This window comes from Taudactylus pleione, unplaced genomic scaffold (assembly GCF_031769625.1).
Source record: "Taudactylus pleione unplaced genomic scaffold, aTauple2 ptg001032l, whole genome shotgun sequence".
NCBI lineage: Eukaryota > Metazoa > Chordata > Amphibia > Anura > Myobatrachidae > Taudactylus > Taudactylus pleione.
Window position 1 is genome coordinate 12624462 of NW_028285433.1, and position 20631 is coordinate 12645092.

Consider the following 20631-nt stretch of genomic DNA (forward strand, 5'->3'; position numbering starts at 1 on the left):
CACCCGACAGAGCTTTGCGGGCCACGGGTTGAAGACCCCTGGCTTAGGGAAAAAAAAGCGAAGCACCTCCGTAAGTTCTGGATATGCCCCCATGTGTGACAAATTGGGGGCATGTCACAAGGACGCCCCCCTCCCCTGCTCGGCCACGCCCCTTTTATCGAGCATGCATTTCTGACCAAATATGTGCTAAGAAACCTTATTTATACTCCATTAAAATTGTAAAGTTTATTATAATTGTTTTGATTATTAGTATTCTTAGTGATTAGAGTGTGCACCTGCATTTTCCTGTTTTTCTGCATTGCAAGTTAAATCACAGCATGATAGCACCTCTTATTTTATTTAAAATTAGGGTGTGCAGTCTAGCCTCCCTCCCCCTCAGGGGCATATTAAGAGCGAAAGGGGCTCGTCTGCATTCCCCGTCCGAGGCCCCCTCCTCTCTCCCCAGTGGATGCAGTAGTAGACTCTGGGCACATTTTCTAGGCGATTTGCCCACTGTGCATGTGCAAAATGCAGAGAAAATGGCCGCCGCAGACGTTTTGTGCAGGGTTGCTACAGCTGACACGGGATTTCGGAGAGGTAAGTATTAGAAAATATGGGTGCAGGGAGTGCCCTGCACCCATTATTGATACGCCCATGCTCCCCCATTACCTTTCTATCATAGTCAGCATTAACTGTTTCAGCAAATTGTGCTACAGTAGCTCTTCTGTGGGATTGGACCAATTTTGCTAGCCTACACTCTCCGCGCACATCAATGAGCCTTGGACACCCATGAACCTGTCACGATTCCCCGGTTGTCCTTCCTTGGACCACTTTTGATAGGTACAAACCACTGCATACTGGCAACACACCACAAAACATGCAGATTTGGAGGTGCTCTGACCCAGTCATCTAGTAATCACAATCATATGTGTGTCGACCATTTGTCGCTGTCGACATTTTTGTACCTGTTGACCTTTTCTCATGTCAACCTTTTGCAATCGACCTTTTGTATCTGTCGACCTTTTCTTCCTGTCAACCTATTGTCTGTCGAACTTTTGGGGGTCTATTTACTAAGCAGTGTTAGGAGACAGATTGAAAAGTGATAAGAAAGTGATAAGGTGCCAGCCAATCAGCTCCCAACTGTCATTTTTCAAACACAGCCTGTGAGATAACAGTTGGGAGCTGATTGGCTGGCACCTTATCACTTTCTTATCACTTTTCACTCTGTCTCCTAACTCTGCTTAGTACATAGGGGGTCATTCAGACCCGTTCGCGGGCCCAACTGCGCATGCGCGAGACCCAGCGAGCGACGAGAAATACGTCACTCGGGGTCTTGCACCAAAGGGGGCGTGCTGTTGATGGTGACTGACAGCACGCCCCCTTTGGTGGGCGTGGTGGCCAGATGGAGGCGTTCTCATGGGAACGCCTACCGTCTGAGTCCGGCCCCACTGACATCAGTAATGATGTCAGTGGGAGTGACTTTGGCTCTGATAGAGCCAAAATCACTCCTGGGCTTGCGGCAGCGAGACCCTACCGTCCATGAGGACGCTCCAAAAACAGGTAGGAGGGCCCTGATTCAGAGCGAGCGCCCTGAGTCACTCACCCCAGGAGGAAGTCTCTGTCCTCGCATCCCAAAAGGGGGGTTCATGTTCCATACCCCAAAAGGAAAAGTCGAGTCAGCTTCCCCAGAAGGGGATTTTGGGTCCCATACTCCAACAGGGAGTGTCAAGTTCTGTACTCCAGGAGGGGACTTTAAGTCTCTCACCCCAGGAGAGGGTTACAAGTCTCACAATACAAGAGGAGGTCCCAAGTTTCGCACCCCAAGAGGGGGTCCCAAGTCTCTCACCCCAAGAGGGGGTCCCAAGTCTCTCACCCCAAGAGGGGGTCCCAAGTCTCGCACCCCAAGAGGGGGTCCCAAGTCTCTCACCCCAAGAGGGGGCCCCAAGTCTCGCACCCCAGGAGAGGGTCTCAAGTCTCGCACCCCAGGAAGGGGTCTCAGGTCGCGCACCCCAGGAGGGGGTTTCAAGTCTCGCACCCCAGGAAGGGGTCTCAAGTCTCGCACCCCAGGAGGGGGTCTCAAGTCTCGCACCCCAGGAAGGGGTCTCAAGTCTCGCACCCCAGGAGGGGGTCTCAGGTCTCGCACCCCAGGAGGGGGTTTCAAGTCTCGCACCCCAGCAAGGGGCCTCAAGTATCGCACCCCAGGAGGTGGTCTCAAGTCTCATGCCCCAGGAGTGGGGACCAGGTTCCAGTTCCCAGGGAGAAGTGTCATGTACTACTAATCCTGATCATGGCTCCTGTTCAGCATCTCCTGAAAATATCGTTCCAGAGGATGACAGTTTCTGTAGCCTGTTCTCAGCCTCGAATGTTGAAGCTGCTGTCTCTGGCTCTTCAGGACTCCTTTCAGTTCCTTTAGTTGGTCCAAGTACCGAACAGCTGTCAACTTCAGTTGTTTTGATTCCTCAACAATCAGAGCATCCTCAAGTCTCTTCCAGCCCTGCACCTGAATATGCTCCACAATCCTCGAACACACAAACTTCATTGGATACTCCAGGATACATATATTTTGATGGGGACTTATCGCAATACTTTGCATTACTGACGCAATATGCTGCAATCATGGAAGCAGATCCAGCTTGTGGTATCACTCCTACCAACCTTACTAAGTACCTTCTCTCTTCCTTTAGAGGTAAGGCATTGGACTGGGCCAATCCTCTCATCGAGTCTAAAGATCCTGTGCTTCTAAAAACAAAGGCCCTCATTCAGAGCCGTTCGCTATTTGCGGTCGTTCGTTCAAAAACAAGGGGTGGCTATTCAAATGATCCGTTCGCAAATTGCAGTCTGTTCACACCTCTAAGTCTGAACGAGCGAGCAAAACAAACGCTCGTTTATTTGATAAAAACGCCCCCTGGCCGCTCTCACCATACGTCATGTCCGCTATTTATTTGATTAATCGAGTACATCGTACAGCGCATGAACTGCTCGCTATTCTTGTGGTTGGTTTTTTCAACCGCTATTTTGCGAGCAGTTCTGAGTTTAAAAAAACCAAGTGACGTGGTCAATGACGCTGCTGGATTAATTATGCACACCCTTAAAACGCCCGTTTTGACCTTTAAGCACGCCTGCGTTCGAATTCCACTCCCCCGTTTTCAAGCACCTTCCCCTGTTACCACCCACATACGCCTCATTCTGTCACTCAAAATAGCAGGCACTCGCTATATAGCGCACAAACGATTTTCGGCTGCACTGACTGGTTCGCGCATGCGTACTAAAAACCGTACGCATGCGCAGATGTGCGAACATCGCTCGGAACGAGCATACTGCCGCTAACGAGCGGCTCTGAATGAGGGCCAAAGACTTTCAGTGAAGCTGTTATTAAAGAATTTGGTCTAAAACCTGTCAAACGAAATTCTAGTTCTGAAAATCGGTCCAAGCAGTCTGTTGGTGCTACTAAAGAATCATCCTCTGCTGAGTCCTCCACTTCCCTGAACATGAGATGTGCGGCCACCTCCTTGTCCTCTTCATACTGCGGTAACTCCCAAAACACCATCAAAATTGGTTATATTTCACTTAGTTCCTCCCAGGAGTCCTATCAATGTTCAAGTCCTACTAAACCTTCGATTTTACCTTTAGATACTGACTCGGAGTCTGAAGTTGATCCTGCATATGATAATTCTCCATTCCCTGAAAACCATCTGCCATTTGACCTGTCCTTTCCAGTCATGTGTTTCCACAGGAGTTACCAGAGATCCCATGTCCATTGGTTGGCACAAACGTTCTCGCAGCAGAAAGAAGAATCGACGAAGGTCTTGAATCATCCCCTTTGAAGAATTTCCACTTCTGGTATCCCAATAATGCAGAATTAAGAAGATGTCTAAAGAGATGTTTCTAGAGTGATGGTGTTCCTATGTTTGAAGCTCCTGTAATGTCATGTTTGGAAGAAAGTTTTTCAGTTTCCTGGGCGTCTCATTTTTTCATGTTCTCCTATGTATTTATTTGGGGGTTCGGAGTCCACCCTTGAAGAGGGGGGTACTGTCACAATCCTGGCTAGTTTTTACCTTTTGTGACTTACCTCTGCCAGCTGCTCCATGGATCTGTGTTTGTAATTCTCCTGGGACATCTGCTCTGGCTGAATCATGCTGGCTGTAACATCTCTGTGTGTGCAGACTGCTCTCCCCCCACACTGATTAAACACCTGGACCCTGCTCTGTCTGTGAGCATTGCTAGTCTTAATTGGAATCACAGGTGTGGTCCTGTTTCTCAAGGGCTGCAGAGATGAATACTCCCTCTGCATGCTGTGCCTTGCTCCACTCTGAATGCCACTGCCAGACCACCTGTCTGTATCCACCAATCGCTGCCAGACTCTAGGTATATAGATCCTCCTCTAATAGCACTCAGTGCTTGAACATCGTGTTACATTCCGTGGTGTACTGCTTGTGCTATAGCTGTTCCTCTGTGTGCCAGTATGTCCCAGGCTCCTGCTGGTTCCTAGACCAGTGCTATCCGTAAGCCTGCTGCATTCGGCTATCCACGCTACCAGACTCTCACCTACGGCTCCCAGGCCGCTCCACGCAGCTTCCACGCTACCAGCTTCTCCACGCGGCTCCTAGGCCGCACCAAGTAGCTTCCACGCTACCATCTCTCACCCACGGTTCCCAGGCCGCACCAAGTAGCTTTCACGCTACCATCTCTCACCCACGGTTCCCAGGCCGCACCAAGTAGCTTTCACGCTACCATCTCTCACCCACGGCTCCCAGGCCGCACCAAGTAGCTTCCACGCTACCAGCGTCTACCCACGGCTATCCAGCCGCTCCCCAAAGCCATCCAGCTACCAACGTCTACCCACGGCTATCCAGCCGCTCCACGTAGCCACTCAGCTACCAGCGTCTGCCCACGGCTATCCAGCCGCTCCACGTAGCCACCCAGCTACCAGCGTCTACCCACGGCTATCCAGCTACTCCACGTAGCCACCGAGCTACCAGCGTCTGCCCACGGCTATCCAGCCACTGCACGTAGCCACCCAGCTACCAGCGTCTACCCACGGCTATCCAGCCGCTCCACGTAGCCACCCAGCTACCAGCGTCTACCCACGGCTATCCAGCCGCTCCACGTAGCCACCCAGCTACCAGCGTCTGCCCACGGCTATCCAGCCGCTCCACGTAGCCACCCAGCTACCAGCATCTACCCACGGCTATCCAGCCGCTCCACGTAGCTACCCAGCTACCAGAATCTACCCACGGCTATCCAGCCGCTCCACGTAGCCACCCAGCTACCAGCGTCTACCCACGGCTAACCGGCCGCTCCACGTAGCCATCCAGATACCAGTCTTCCTGCCGGTCCCAGTCCGGTTCCTCCAAGACCACTCACCTCACGGCTCGTTAGCTGCACCAAGTAGCTTCCGTGCTACCATCCATCTGCAGGCTCATCTACTGGTACCCCGACCAGCTCAGTCAGCCTACCTGCCGGTCCCAGTCCGGTCCCTCCAAGCTCCTTCTGGTCTCATTCCAACGTCTACAGTTTCCAGTTCCAGTCACTCATCACCAAAGGCAGTTCTCACTGCTACCCACTTCTTATAATAAAGAGCTATTCATGTTAACCATGGTTCCAGTCCAGCCGGCCTCCAGTGATTCCAGCTCATCACCTGATACAGGTAACTCGCTAGCACCAACTGTGACAGAGAGAAGGGAAGCCGCAGCTGCATTGAACCTGGACTGCACGAAGACTATATTCCTGCAGCCATGGGTGGGCGCTACCCTTCTGTAGCCCATCTGGACGGAGGAGATTGCCGTGACAACCAAGGGGCCGGCTGGGTGAGCTGAGCCCAGCAGTTGCTGGAAGATATGCCTGTTTCCAGACAGATGTTTAGTACCAGGGATAGGGGTGGTGCAACTGCATACTGACTATGATGACAGCCATGAATCCAAGTATACAGATAGGGTTGAAGCATCTGAAGAGATGCGTACATTTAGCGCGTATTTAGTTCATGCATGCAATGCAGGAGTAATTACTGTCAACTTGCCTTCACCTCTGCATTAGCCCTTCGCAAAGGGCAGCTCTTATCGCAAGAGCTGTCTTTTGCGATACTAAACGCATATGTTAGTACATATGTGATTAGTGGTGACTGGCGGGATGTACACCACACAGTTAGTACATCTTGCCTAGAATATCCGTGCTCACATCATTCACAGTAAAGGCAGATTTTTTTGTAATGGGAGTAACATATTTTACAATGGAAAGAAATTACTCTAGAAAGTTGCTGCTCCTTATCTATGAAATATTCCACAACAGAAATAAATCATCCTTGGGTCATGGTCACTACTATATGAATCACTTATATAAACAGGAGAGGAGTTATGAACAGTTTTCTCTATGGTGGGTAAAAATAAAAGACATCTAAAAATAGACTTTGTAGTATCCAGCACAAGATATAGGTCATCTGAAAAGAAATTAGGAGACAAAGGACTGACCTTGTTGAATCAGTGTTTTACAGTATGTTTGTCGGCTGATGCCTCTTTTACTTTTGCCCACGTTTCAGCCACAGACAGAAAATACAAGACAAGCCTGTGATTTCCCGGATCTGAGCTTCTGTTTTTATGACATCATAATCATGTGAGTTTGTGCAGCGGGCGAGAATCCCTTAGTGTACTAGAGAATTGGGGCAAATAGAGCCCCCATTGTTTAGTGCTTGTTTATTGGGTAATTACTGGGATGAGTCTTGGACTGGAAAGATCAGAGCATTAGCACATGAGTGGGTGTGGGGAATCAGTGACATGGCTTCACACAATATCTACAAACACTTCAGTCTGTCCAATAGGTGCACTAAGCCATTTAGTACAATTAAGAACTCGGCATAAGGAGTCAAAGTCTTTCACACACTAATTATAACTGCACATTTTGGGGCAGAGCTGATCACAAGTTTATTTGCAGAACGTATCTTATGTGCTTTCGCTCTGTGCATGATCTCGAACCTAAATACAGCAGTCGCACGAAAATTAGATGCACCTCCACTTACGGCTGAAGGGGCGCAACTAGGCTATAACAGAGATGCCTACATGGACATAGGGGCAAATATACATTTAGTTCCAGGCACACAATTGCCGACTTGCGTTTAATTCTGCTTTAACCCCTCTGTATAATTAGAGTGCAAGACAGGGCTGAAGCATAATGCCACTGCTATCTTTCCATGTGGCCAGTTAAAGAAGTACACCTGCCCGCCACATTTGATTGACTGCTCAGTTAGTAACAGCAGATTAAGGTCCTGATTCTGATGTATACGGTATTGCACAGCTGCAGGGAAGCGGCATCTATTCACATTAAGGAAGAGCTTCGGGGAAGCCCAGCACCTCCGTAGGCACGGCCCTATTAGTGACACCGCCGGCTGGGCACGCCCCCAAAAGTGACATCAGCGGGGCTGCACCGCCCCCAATAGTGATGTCAATGGGGCCGTGCCCCTATTTTAGTGACCCCCTACCCGTGCACCCTGCCTGGCCCTAAACCTAGCGGGAACACTAATGAAGGTGTGCACAGTTGGAGGGGTGTGTCTAGCACCGCCTATAGGGGGGCTAGTAACAACACCCAAGGGCGTGTCTAGCAATATTTTAATGTCTTTAATGTCCCCTTCTCATAATGTTCCTCTCAATAAACTAAATATCATTCAAATGTTTTATCCAATCTATCCAGATAGCATCATATCCCCCATCCCATGTAGAGTACAAAACTGCCTGGGGGGGAATGGGAGGGAAGACTGTAGAAAAAATAGGTATATGTGGCTGTAATACCTGGAAGGTACAATTCTAATGCAATAACTGACAAGTGGTGGCTGGGGATGTGTATAGGTTTTATATATTCAGGAATCTTGGTGGGTCCCACAGGCAGGGACAGATTTGGGCTGTAGATCAGCCCTGGCAGTCTGCCCTGTGCGTGCGCCTTAGACACGGGCGCTCACGTAGGGGGCGTTGTTGAGTTTCAAGGGGGTGTGCCGCGAGTCACGGGGGCCTGGCCTTGCCCACAGGGATCTTATCACAAGATCCCTGTTGGACCCGCCAAGATTCCGAAATATATAAAACCTAAATACATCTTCCACCACCACTTGTTAGTCATTGCATTAGAATTTATACAAATAAGCACCAGTGAATGCTCACAGCAGTTACACATGGGTCTGCATTTCTCAGGACAAAACTTACTTTAGGGCTGCTGTTCTCATGGCTTCTGGCGTCTTCAGCACGAATCATAGAATATTTCTCCATCGTGTCTGACTCCTCTTCCTGTCTCCATTGACAGCATTGACATCCGGACTGCAACGCTTCAGAGAGCAGGGGAGCCGGCCAGGCTTTGCGGAATAGGATCCGTTGGCAGCTGCACTGGCTCTGCTGCACTGCACTGTGCAGGCCGGCAATCTATTAGGTAGCCTGATCTCTATGCTGCTAGCCCAGGCGGCAGATACATTTGGTCCAGCCCACCCCTGCAATAAAGGAAGGAGCGAAGTGGAATAGTGCTGCCTGTGCACTACTACTACACACCACAGTTCACATGAGGGTAGAGCTCCCCACAAGCTCTCCTCTCCATTAATTGATGGTCAGTGGACGAGCAGTATAGAAATTCAGATTGTCCGCAGTGCCCCACTCTTCCAGGTCCTCCCTCTCCATCTCCATACCAGTGATTTTTAGGAAAGTAAAAAATCTGCAATCTTATCTAGTGAAAAGCCTTTCCAGAGAAACAGGGATAATGACAAAGAAAAAGTTTAAAAAAATTGGTTACCACACAGGCCTGTAGGATTCCATAAATGTGAGAGAACATCTTGTCTTACATGCATAAATAATCTGAGAAAATTAGTTAAAATTAGCTCCCATAGTACAAAGGAGGAATATAAAATTAAAGCATATATAAGCTGTAAATACTTATGTTGTTTACCTCATCCAGTGTGGATGCGATAGACAATATGTAAGACAAACTAGGAGGATGCTAAATACTAAATATATGGAGCATAAAATAAATATTGTTAATGGTATTAGAACACATCCATTATCTAAGCATATCTCCTTATGACAAAAAGGATCGGGGTATAGAGCTTATTGAATCGACTATACGAGGAGGAGATAAGTACAGTAGATTCTGTTGTAAGGAGGCTTACTGGATCTATTGTCTAAATAACATTTTGCCTAATGGACTTAATGATAATATTGACTTGAACAATATATAAATATTAACAGTGTTCAAATAATCTGTCTTATATATGGAGGATATAATATATATATATATATATATATATATATATATATATATATATATACACAGTCAGGTGCATAAATATTGGGACATTGACAGAAGTTTCATATTTTGGCCTCTATTCACCACCACAATTGCTTTGAAATGAAACAAACAAGATGTGCTTTAACTCCAGACTTTCAGATTTAATTTGAGGGTAATTACATCCAAATCAGGTGAACGGTGTAGGAATTACAACGGTTTCTATATGTGCCTCCCACTTTTTAAGGGGCCAAAAATAATGGGACAAACTAAACAATCCTAAATCTAACTTTCACTTTTTAATACTTTGTTGCAAATCCTTTGCAGGCAATTACAGCCTGAAGTCTGGAAGGCATAGACATCACCAGATGCTGGGTTTCATCCCTGGTGATGCTCTGCCAGGCCTCTACTGCAAATGTCTTCAGTTCCTGCTTGTTCGTGGGGCATTTTCCCTTCAGTTTTGTCTTCATCAAGTGAAATGCATGCTCAATCAGATTCAGGTCAGGGGATTGACTTGGCCAATGCATAACATTCCACTTTTTAGTCTTAAAAAACTCTTTGGTTGCTTTTGCAGTATGGTTCGGGTCATTGTCCATCTGCACTGTGAAGCGCCGTCCAATGAGTTCTGAAGCATTTGACTGAATATGAGCATATAATATTGCCCGAAACACTTCAGAATTCATTCTGCTGCTTTTGTCAGCAGTCACATCATCAATAAATAAAAGAGAACCAGTTCCATTGGCAGCCATACATGCCCACGCCATGACACTACTACCACCATGCTTCACTGATGAGGTAGTATGTTTTGGATCATGAGCAGTTCCTTTCCTTCTCCATACTCTTTTCTTCCCAAAACTCTGGTACAAGTTGATATTTGTCTCATCTGTCCATAGGATGTTGTTCCAGAACTGTAATGGCTTTTTTAGATGTTGTTTGGCAAACTAATCTTGTCTTCCTGTTTTTGAGGCTCACCAATGGTTTACATCTTGTGGTGAACCCTCTATATTTACTCTTGTGAAGTCTTCTCTTGATTGTTGACTTTGACATATATACACCTACCTTCTGGAGAGTGTTCTTGATTTGGCCAACTGTTGTGAAGGGGTTTTTCTTTACCAGGGAAATAATTCTTCTGTCATCCAGCACAGTTTTCCGTGATCTTCCGGGTCTTTTGGTATTGCTGAGCTCTCCGGTGCATTCTTTCTTTTTAAGAATGTTCCAAACAGTTGATTTGGCCACACCTAATGTTTTTGCTATCTCTCTGATGGGTTTGTTTTGATTTTTCAGCCTAGTGATGGCTTGCTTCACTGATTCCAAATGCAAATGTCACACCTAGAATCAACTCCAGACCTTTTACCTGCTTAATTGATAATAAAATAATGAGGGAATAGCCCACACCTGTCCATGAAATAGCTTTTGAGTTGATAGTCCCATAACTTTTGGCCCCTTAAAAAGTGGGAGGCACATATAGAAACCGTTGTAATTCCTACACCATTCACCTGATTTGGATGTAATTACCCTCAAATTAAATCTGAAAGTCTGCAGTTAAAGCACATCTTGTTTGTTTCATTTCAAAGCCATTGTGGTGGTGAATAGAGGCCAAAATATGAAACTTCTGTCAATGTCCCAATATTTATGCACCTGACTGTATGTGTATATATTATATATATATATATATATATATATATATATATATATATTACTATGGACTTAGATGCAACATTAGAACTATATATATTTGGGATTGTGCACATTGTGTCTGCAAAAAGTATGGGTGTACATATACAGTATACCTGGGATTTGAATATATAGAATTAGATGCCAATGTTAGATAAATTTGCTTAGAACTTCTATATCATGCGTCTTTGGGGAGTATGGGTATACACATTTATGTATATAAGTGGGTTTATACACATTGCATACTATTAGATGAGTGGCCTTTAAGTAATGACATCATTGATACATCATACTGATATACATATATATTTATATATGGGGAATATATATGTATATATTTTTATTTATGTCTATTTAGTTTTGAATAATGTGCTAATTTCTGTAATGATTGGATTATAATAACACTAGACATGAACTGTGAAAAGTATATTGAACCAATGCGGGGAAAAGAAGAACAGACTTGGAATACAATTCCGTTAAATATAAATGCACATGTCCGTGTGGGATAAATGAGAACGAGTCCTGGAATACAAATTTACCAGGCATGCGCACCCTAAGAGTGGGGAGGATAAAGGGGCAACACAGAGAGAAGGATGATACCTTATGAGGAAGCCGCTGATTTTAATAGGTGGAGGAAACACGTTAGGGAACTACCTGCTTCATACCACGCTTGCTGCCAGCCAGAGAATCGTCCTGTGTCGTGGTGGTCTGCGCATATATCCTCTGGATATAACTGTGTATAGGGAACGCTACAAGCAGCTGGTAGGAAAAGTCGCTATTTTAACATAGACACACGGAGGACGGGATCATCGGATCTTATAATGTCTATTAAATCCCATATGCCGGGAATGGATCATATATAGATTGTAAGCTTGCGAGCAGGGTCTTCCTACTTATATATCTGTCTGTTATTACCCAGTCTTTTTTCTATTAATGTCTCCAATTGTAAAGCGCAACGGAATATGCTGCGCTATATAAGAAACTGTTAATAAATAATAATAATAATAATAATAATAATAAAGGACAGTGAGCTGGATACTGGTAAAATCAGTGTGGCTGAACTGTTACTATCATTCAATAACAACACTGAAGACAGTTTGGTTGAACATTTGCTGGTTGCTACAAAGTTACCAATTCAAAGCTAACCGCTGATTGCTGAATCTGCCTGTGAAATATGTGGTTATATAATAACAACATTGATTACAGCTTATGGAACTTTTTGCTATCATTACTAAAGTTCGTCTACTAATCAAGAGCCAAGTGCCGTTCACATTTATAAGCCAAAGCCGGATTTGCTTGCACAATATATGGCTTTACTAATATTATGAATTAAGATAAAATAGATATTAATCCAGATAAAGCTACATATATTGTATGGAATACTATCTATGTGATCATATTCCTTGTACTAAATTTTTATATTTATGTTGATTATATATATTTTATTGTGCCGGCCGGCAATGGTCATTTATTGAGTAGATTTATAATGTATTTTTAATAAATTTGCTCTGACAATCAGCTTCTATTCTTATATATTCACAGTGGTGACTGCACTATTGAAGAAATCACCAGAGGGTCAGCCAGCATGCAGCACCAGGTGCCAACATTAGGGTGTGCCGGAGCACAGTTGCGCATGCCTATGCTGCTGGGTAGATGGCCACCGTTACACACAACTCCACTGTAGCCGGCGGCTAGTACCCAGATTCCAGGCTCCGGGCATCATGACGTCCTCTCACCCAGTCCCTATCCCATCCTTACTTGCGCATGTGCAGACCGGATTCCCTAAGGGACACTGGGGTAGCTGGAGTTTTGTTAAACATTCTGGGGTAGTGGGGAAATCTGCAGTGAAGCGGGAGTCTCCCGCAGGATGCAGGAGGGTAGATGTGGTACCCTGGACTCTGGGAGTACCACCTGCACCAGTGTGCTCTTGCATATATGTAAATACATATGTTAAAATTGTATAATTACTTTAATATAAATATAGTATATTGGCTGTTCTTGTATATTCTTTATATTTACTTTATTTTGCCCCCATGCTCTGCCCCCTTCTTATGATTTACCCCAGCCAGCCAGGCTGTTCAAGTTAATAGGGCTTGTGGGGCAGGGACTCTCTCACCGGACTCAAAATGGGGAGCCCTGCCTGTCTGTTAAGCTTCATACACACACAACGATTTTGTTACCAATGATTTTATGAACGATTTTCTGTCAGATTATCTGTCAGATTTTTTAAAGTGTAATGAACGATTTTTTTGAACTACAAACGATTTTTGCATATTCCCTTAATGAAAATCGTTGAGTTGACAGGTCTGACTGAACTACAAACTACAAACGTGAACGCGCATGAACGATTATCGTTCATCGTTTGACTCAGAAAGTGAACGATTTTTTCAACCGATTATCGTTAAACGATATCGTTTAACGATAATCGTTCAAAAAATCATTGTGTGTGTAGGCAGCTTTAGTGTGGCTGGAGGACAGACCATAAGAAGAGAGGGATAGTGGAATGTGGGTCCAGCGGGGAGCCAGCACACTCCAGGGGCTGAGGGGAGACTATAAAAGGGCAGCATTGCAGACTGTTAGGGAGTCCTGTGGGAACGTTTGGAGAGAGGAGACCTGCATTGAGGGACTGAACGTGGCTGCCGTCAGCGCAGTGTTTTCAGTGGCAGCAGCAGAGCAGTGCCAGGTATCTCTGGAGTTTGAGTGGCAGCGACTGGTGAAATAGGAGCCGGAGGCGGACCAGGGGAGACCAGCACCAGCCATTCCTTCAATACCTCTGTTGGAAGCAGGCAGTCTGGAGGCGGGCATGGGGGTGGATCAAGGCGACTGGAGGAGACAAGTGTCAGTCTTCACTGCATAGCACTCGGTGCTAGTGGGCGGTCTGGAGGCCGGAGCGGAGGCAGATCTAGGCGGACTTCTCCTCTTAGAAGGCAGGGCGATTCCAGATGTTGCTTGTCATGATGTCCTCTCATCCAGTTCCTGTACCATCTGGACTTGTGCATGCACAGTCCGGATTCCCTACGGGACAGTTTGGAATCCGGGGTTTTGTTACAGCAGGCGTCTCCCGCAGGATGCGGGAGGGTAGGCAACTCTGATTAACTTATTATAGGTCTGTTATGCATTAACTTATTGTTAGTAGCTGCTGATATAAATAGGGGTAACTGTAATATATCTTACCAGTCATAATCTACCGTTGCAGGATTACAGACTGATCACCAGTTTATAATTAAAAATTGTTGTGACAAACCTGTCATCCATGTGAGTAGTAGGGTGAATTGTCCAGTGAATCAACGGGTAAGAGAATTTTCATATTTAATGGGATATTATATGTAGAATATACAAAATAAACACTATTTTGAGTACCATCATCATTGCTATATACTTTTAAAATAAATTTTTAAAGAGTGAAGGAATAGTCAGAATTTTACAACCAAGAAACAGGAGAGGTGTAGAAAGTACCAGTGAAAGAATGCACAATGCTAGCAACTTCACACTTCAGTAAATGAATAATATGACTTACATAAATAAAACATAGTCAATAGATCTAATCTAAGATTACTGTATTAAACCTGAAAATGTTCATTCACTGGCTGATTCACCCTATATAGTTTTGACAAAAGCGCTCTGAATTGTAAGAAGCAGGAGGGCAAGGGGGAAATGTAATAGCCTGTGAGATGCTTGTCTATTTTTTAAAGTGACAGTAGCTCAGAGCCGTCCCTAACCAGTTTGATGCCCTAGGCAAGATTTTGGGCGGTGCCCCCTAGCACCATCCCTAGTTCCGCCTGTGACCCAGCACCCCTCTCCCAGCACAGCACCAACCAGCAGCACAGACCACAGCAGCAGCCAGCAACATCCATCACCCCTCACCCATTGCAATACTCATCCACAGAGCTGTAACTACTGTTACATTAGGGATAAGTGTATCCTAATGACTCTCTGGGGGTAGGGATAGTAATACTGTAGTTATCTTTTTCCAGCATTCTATGGGGCTGATTCAATTCTGAGTGATGTGTGGACGTAATGAGCCAAATGTAATAGGGTTTACCAGTAACCTCTCACATTGGTCGAGTCATATCTTCAAAATGGGAAAAATTTGTTTAAATTGTGAATGTTTTTGGAGTCTAAAAACATGCAAGGTGGAATCGGCAGCGCCAGCCCGACGTGGAAGGAAATCCCGATCGTCCGAAAGGTAAGTATTTCCTAACCTAATCTACCCCCTAACCTTAACACTCCTTTAGAGTGCCTAACCCTAACCCTCCCCCTGTGCCTAACCCTAATCCCCCCTCTAAGTGCCTAAACCTAACCCCCCCTTTCCCCGGCGTCTAAACCTAACTCCCCCGGGGGGGGGTGCCTAACCCTAAATTCCCCCCTAAACCTAACCCTCCCTCCCCCTAGCCCAAACCTAACCTGCAGGGGGGTGCCTAACCCTAAGTCCTCCCCCGGAACCCGGAACCTAAATCGGCTATCCGCACTCGGCGCCCGGCATCCCTTCGATCGGGATGCCGGGCGTCGGTCTCCCGGCGTAAGTTAATTAACCCTTGCCGGGATTCTGTAGTGGAGATGCCGACGGTCAGCATAGCGACCGCCGGCATCATAAACGCATACCTGCAAGGTTGCATGTTCTCAGACTCTATTACATTGGCAGAGTTTAAATAGTGTGAAGGCTTACTACTAAACTCTCACATTATCTAAACTGTCATCCTATTACATTTGGCCCAATGTGCGGTTGTGCACATCACTTAGAGCAACACTGCTGATCTACCTGCATAGCCCTGTGGTTGGTAAAATGAACAATGTTGCAGTCGCTTTATAATGAAAAGGCCCCATTATGTAATGCAACTAGTGAAAAAAGAGTTGGCGTTAAGCTGGGTACACACTATACGATGTGTCACCAAGCGATGATGCGATGTAACGGTACAATGCGCGAGCCGTACACACTGCACGATCCGGTGTCTGACAGCTCGATGTGTCATTACACACTGCATGTAACAACACTGCGTCGTTCATTGCATCATCCCATCTATCGCGCAGAACAGCAGATGGAATGATGCGATGAACGACTGTCGTGAATGACGGATCGGGCGTACACACTATATGATGTGCATGATATATCTAATAACATGTACCCAGATTTAGATTCCAGGTAGAAAAAAACTACATTCATTAAAGGTCATTGCTGAGGGAGTACAAGGCTATTGCACAGGGCCGTAACTAGGGTGGTGCGGCCGGTGCCACTGCACAGAGCGCCACAATCCTGAGAGCGGAACCGGCCGCCCACCGCAATTTGACATGACACCAGCCGGCAGCCTCACCCCTGCAATTCATTCCAGCTCCTCACAAGTGTATTGGGACGGGAGCCCCGGTTTATACAATCAAAAACAAGAGGTGGTCTTAAATTTGGTACCGGCTGCTAGCCAATCATGGCTTGCGGACCAGCAGGCTGCAGGTCCACACCACGATTGGTTCACGCCCCGGTGCAAAGTTTAAACTGCCGCCACACCTGCCCTCATGCCCTGGCACTGGGACCCAATACTCCATCCCAGCGTTGATGAAAGATGTGTCCCTTCTTGGTGCAGAGTCGCCGCAGCCGAGCCGCTGTAGAGAGCCCACCTCCAGTGGGAAGGGGAGGAGGAGTAGCAGCTGTATTCAGCCACTCATGTAGAGCCCACTGCCAGCCAGGTGGACAGGGAAGGGGAGAAGCAGCCTGTCAGCGCGGACAACAAGTATGGACTGAGAGGTACTGGGGGCGAGGTAGTGTGAGGTGCAGGGGGTGAGAGGGAAGAAGGTAGTGTCAGGTCCAGGGGGTGTTAGAGAGAAGTAGGCAGTGATAGGTGCAGGGGGGTGGGAGAGGGAAGCAAAGGCTAATTCTCATGAGAAAGCATCCCAGAAGAAAAAGAGTAGATGGTGTTTTTGGTGGGCGCCAATGCTCTCTGTCGCACAGGGCACCAATATGTCTAGCTACGGCTCTGCTAGTGCATGCTGCATTGTGACGTTATATTTGCGCAAAAACACCATTATATATGAAAACTTCAGTGGGAGAGAGTTGGGGACAGCGACATTTACACAGTGCAGACTGAGGAAATGGCCATGCACTGCCTTTCTAATGCTATAGGCACACTATCCAGATGACACAGATTTTAACCTCTTTCCCCTAGCCCTCCTGTTACCCACACAGCATTTGGGTGCATAAGTATGCGTCCCATGTTTTGTGGGGGTACACAGCATTTTCTTCTCTGCAAAACAACTTCAATGTTACTGATACTCAGGAGGTCAAGGCGGGTTGGGTGGGAGACCGGCAGTCGGGATCCCGGCTTTCAAAAGACCGACAGTGGCATCCCGATGCTGAGAATCCCGATAGGGGCTTAGTAAGTATACTAACACTCCTCCCCCACACCCTAACCCTTCCCGTTAATGCCTAACCCTATCCCTTCCCCCATAGTGCCTAAACCTAAACCTGACCCCATAGTGCCTAAACCTAACCCTCCCCCCATAGTGCCTAACCCTAACCCTCCCCCCATAGTGCCTAACCCTAACCCTCCCCCCCATAGTGCCTAACCCTCCCTCCCTTAGTGCTTAAACCTAACCCTCCCCCTTAGTGTCTAAGCCTAACCCCCCCAGTCCACAGCCTAACCCTGAGTTCCCCCTTCCAACAGCCTAACCCTAACCCCCCCCCTCCCGTGGTGCCTAAACTTAACCCTCCCTCCCGCAGCTACAAGCTAAGCTGGCCCGCTATACTTAAGTTCGGGATCTCGGCTGCCGGGATTCCGGCTTTGTCATCTCAACTGATGTCGAGATTCCGGTGCCGGTGTCCTGGCCGCGGGTTGGGATTCCGGCGCCAGGATTTTGACCGCCGTCATCCTGTGCGGCTGTAAAATAACTACATCCCAGTCCAGACAATCAGTTGTTTTATACTATACTATACCCAGTGTCCTTTTTAGGAAAACATAATTGCATGATATACACAGTGCGGCTAAATGTAAAAACAAATGCAAAACCCTAAGCAAAAAGAACCTCATCCAGCAGACCCAGTGTTATAGGAAAATTATCATAACTGTTGTCTATATTATCAGCATAAGGTCTATTATATGTGAGTTTAATATGAAAGAGGTGAGTCACAGCACAGCACAACATAAACACACCCAAGAGTCTCATCTAGACCTTCCTGGTTGGGTATAATTATTCTGCACAGCCTGAACAGGGTCAGAACAAATATATATCCGAGGAAATCCACATACATGCTATACATGTGTGTACCCATTAGGTATTAGCATTAATACCAACAACAAATCAATCATGATAATATAAATATGCATACTTAGAGAGAACCCATAAATGATACATTAATATACACAACAGAAATATGACCTTCTGAGATATTTAAAAGAAAATGGAATTTCAGCTACAAGCTGTGCTAGAATGTTACTTGATCGTCAGACCTTGTCAAAATGACAATTACAACATGATAAACAAGCCCACACAAAAGACTTTAAATAAAATCTATGTTAAAGACAATATCCCCCCAAAAATACAAGAGACAAGCCTTTTTCTTTATAGCCATATCTCCCTTCCCTAGCTTCCCTGACCTATTATCTCATGCATAGGAACACCCTCACTAATGTATATGTGATTCTCAAGCCTGCAGATCACTTTTGTGCAACAAAGAAGATCTCTATAGCATGCTCAGGGTGCGAACAGCAATAAACAGTGCTAGATTATTTACTGTGACAAGCATTGGACACAGATTGGGAATATAAAAATCGTGCAATTGCAGAAACTCACTCACAGCATCTTTGTGACAGGCTTTCCTACGTAGGGCCTGGAGAAACCATTCTTGGAAGGACAAATAAGGTAGCAGGAAGTTGCTGGATTTGCTTCCAGTGAGGGAACAAATGCAGACGCTGCTGCAAGGAGAAGCGGGGATTGGCCAGCAGTTTGTGCACATCCAGCAGCAGATAAATCTGAGCTATCAGCGTTATTTCCAGCACACACACAGAACTAGTCAGGAGCCTAGCAAGATAAACTACCCAGAAATTAAATATAATGCCACTGCAATAGGCGAACGCTGATGTTTGCATTCATGTTATGACAGCAATGACTGCTGCACAGTTTGTTATCACTTAAATGGGAAGTAACATAGGACAATATATATACTTATGAATGAGCATGTACATATATGTGTGTATAGATATGTATAGTTATACAATACATATATTTAAAAACAAAATATAAAAGTTTTCCTCTATACGCAACACATATATTCAGGCCATTATAGTAATGAATCAAGGTGTACTCTGCATTAAAGCTGTACTCTGTATTAAAGTGTACTTTGCATTGAAAAATGTTTAGTTCCACATGTAGCAATACATGTAAAGCTGGCTAATTCACTCCAATGTCAACAAGTATGTTTATATACATAAATACATACATACACACATGCTTGCAATTCTGATGAAAACTAGGGGGTTGATGTCTTAAGCAGTCAAAACAATGAAGTGGAGAAGTTGCCCATAGCAACCAATCAGTTTTGAGGTAGCATTTATGAAGTTAATTCTATAAAATGACAAATATAAGCTGATTCGTTGCTATGGGCAACTTCTCCAGTGGTACACTTCACTGTTTTGACTGCTTGATACATCAACCCCTAGGTCAGTGGTTCCAAAACTGTGTGCCACGGCACCCTGGGTGCCACAGGAAGGTGGTCCAGCACCAAATCAAATTCTTTATGGTCAATGTAATGAAAATATGTGGACAAACAAGTACAAACCTGTCCACCACACATAACTGATCCTAAGGATGACAAGTAGCACAAGTTACTTCACTTTACTAGTTTACTACATTTTTCCTGAATTTCTCAATAACAAACTTTTGGCTTAGGGGTGCCATGAAAACAATGCTGATGCACTAAGGTGTTGTGATTCAGAAAAGTTTGGGAACCACTGCCCTAGGTCTGTAAACAACTCCTTTCACTGTAACTCATACAAACTTAAACGTGTGTGTCACTAAATATAATGCTTATTTTTAAATGTGATGTATGTATACTCCAAGCAGTATCACAACTGCACAGCTGACAATGTTACCATCCTTTCTATGGACTATTTGTAAAACTTCAAATCTTCAAATCCACAGATCCCAAACAATGCAATCCTTATAATGACAAGACCGTTGGACATAAGCCTAACACATTACTATTCAAGTTTTTTCTTTGTAGTTAAACTCACTGTACAACTCTCTATAAAAATACAGTATGCCAGCGTCATGCTCACACAACAAGTCCTTGAGTGGCAGACCTGTACAAACACATCACACATGTGTGTACTGTATGACGTTGTCTAGTGTGTACCGTCCTCGTTAGCCACAGACACAGGCATTGGCAAGTTCATACTCATTTGCAGATGCCGGCAGCAACGTAGCGACAGTGGGGTGGCAGCGGGGGCCATGTGCATCGGGATGGTGATTGTGAACAATTTGTCATTTCGATGCGTTGGAAATGGCCAAATCGCTCAAAATATCGTGTAGTCTGTACCCGGCTTAAGTTTAAACAAATTAATTATTATTACTTCAAAGTAACACATTGCATTACAATTATTAAAAGGAGGCAGGTGAGAGAGCAATTAGAAGGCAACCAATAATAGCGTCATGCATAGTTCCAAATAAATTAAAACCATTCACAGTTTATTACAGTAGTTTTTTTTGTTCTACATTTAAGTCATCACCAAGCAGACATGCCAGGGGCGTATC

At 45.4% G+C, this 20631-nt stretch overlaps 1 protein-coding gene across 2 annotated transcripts in view; it reads right to left on the minus strand.

The window, feature by feature from the left end:
* The window catches only part of GNG7 (G protein subunit gamma 7), a 31660-nt gene extending 12891 nt beyond the window's left edge, over window positions 1–18769 (minus strand). The window contains exon 1 of one of the 2 annotated variants that reach the window (XM_088461244.1): window positions 18677–18769. The gene's annotated coding sequence lies outside the window, so the exon portion shown is untranslated. Of the gene's footprint in view, window positions 1–18672 lie in introns of both variants that reach the window. The other variant, XM_088461245.1, reaches the window with a different exon arrangement.
* Window positions 18770–20631: the final 1862 nt, after the last annotated feature.